Raw genomic sequence first — 2,043 nt, 5'->3', positions numbered from 1 at the left:
AAAAAAAAAAAAAAAAGTGTGTGTGCTACAGCTGTTGTCCTAACCCTGACTCACATACAATGGGGCCATTGTTCAGCTCTGGCTGCTTTATCGATGTGACCTGGCAAGATTAATAAACTTATTTTTGCCCTAAACTGTTCCCTGTGTTCTCAGACTTCTGTCATCCAATAGTGGTGCTGTCTGGATGAGCAGTGGCCTTTTTCTCAGGGTCCCCTGTCCTCGCCCTGGTCCCCAGCCAAGGCTACTGGATGGAAGGAGGAAGGGGAGGGGTGTGAATGTTCACCTGGAGAGGTATCTGTTCCCTCTGAAGTGACAAGTCACCAAACAGGTTCTGTGTCTTCTCTTCAAAACAAGGCTTTCTCCCCTGCCTTTAAAGTGTGGGGACACATGCCCTATCTTTTTCTAATCTGCTAGTCGGACAAGCCCTGCTTTCAAACACCTGAGAAAAGAAGCCAGAGCTGTGTGTGCGTTGCCATGTCCTGGGTACGCCGCAACTCTGTGACCGAGTTTGAAGCAGAGGCCCACTCTGCACTTCAGCTGCTAGCCTGCCATTCACCCTCACGGCACCAGAATCACCAGCTTTCTCTAGGCATCAAAGCCCGGGGAGGTGTAAGCTCCTCTGGGAATCCTGCCTCTGCAGAGATGCCTAGACACATCACATACTTTTAGGCTTAGAAGGAATTAGCTTTTGTGGGTGACAGTTGAATTGCTTTTAAAGGTCACTTGATTCAGAAAGATCCAGAAAACAAACAAATAAACAAACAAAAACAGAAGAAAACTGTCCTTCAGAGTCTTGTTTCCTAAGACTTCCGGCTGGACATGGCCACTAACGCAGCCAGCACCGTGTCAGCCCCACTTTGGAGGTGAAGGTAGGCAGGTGAGTTCAAGGTCAGCCTCAGCTAGTCTGAGGTCAGCCTGGACTTCATGAGAGCCAGTTTCGAAAACCAGCAAGACCTCAGAAATGACAGTCACCCCAGTGACAGCAGGTTCTACACACACTCCCTCCTGGTGACTTCCCTGAGAGGGATAGACAGCCAGGAACAACTCCCAGGAACAGAAACTCTCCTGAAGTCTTCCTCTTTGTCCTCTGAACTATATGAGCCTTCTGTTGTGCAACCATAGGAGGAGGAAGGAGGCATAATGGGGACTTCCAGAAAAGTCCGTGTGACCCACAATCCATCCTCCAACCTCAAGTAGGAGAGCAGTGCTCAGTGTCATGTCTCTCAGAAATTTTCTGCCAGTGCCCTGAGTCATCTGCCATATGTCTTCTTTCAGGCCCCACTGCTTTAAGGTATCCTGGGATCTAGAACAAGGCAGGCTAAGAGGGGTCTTCATGTATGGTTAATGCAGGTTCTTGAATGCCAAGGGATATGTTCTGAAAAACCGCAGTATGGTGCAGTGGGAGGTGGTGCCTTAGAGGGCCCACGATGAGGCATTCCCCCTGAGGTACCAGCCATTCGATGATGATGACGGGTGTAGTATAAAATGAAGTTTATTTTGGGACATGAGAAGGGAGATTAAGAAGGGAGTGAAGGAAGAAAAAGAGAGGGGGCAGAAAACGGAGAAAGAGAGGAGAGGGAAAATAGTCCTTTTGGGAACACAAGAAGAGAGAGAGGGGAGGGGGAGAGGGGGAGAGAGAGAGAGAGAGAGAGCTTGAGCAAGCAAACTGTCCTTTTTAGCAAGCTAGGGCTGTACCTGGCTGTTGCTAGGTAACTGTTGGGTGGAGCTAACAAGCTTAGCCTAAAATTCTTGGAGCCAACTGTGTCCTCACTGGGGCCATACTTCTGAGCTTCCAGAGCATTTGGAAGGGAACTCCAGGTTATAGGGGAGCCACTCTTAGGGTCAGGGCTCCAGTCCCCACCGCAGGCTGTACCTTCCTGCTGTAATCATGGATGAAAAGTCACAGCTAAACCTAATGGAACCTAGTCACCAACAGACAGGTCACACACAAAAAAAAAAAAAAAAAAAAAAGCTGGGCGTGGTGGCGCACGCCTTTAATCCCAGCACTTGGGAGGCAGAGGCAGGCAGATTTCTGAGTTCGAG

Source organism: Mus caroli, chromosome 2 (assembly GCF_900094665.2).
Source record: "Mus caroli chromosome 2, CAROLI_EIJ_v1.1, whole genome shotgun sequence".
Lineage (NCBI taxonomy): Eukaryota > Metazoa > Chordata > Mammalia > Rodentia > Muridae > Mus > Mus caroli.
Note: the sequence above shows the minus strand (reverse complement) of the source record.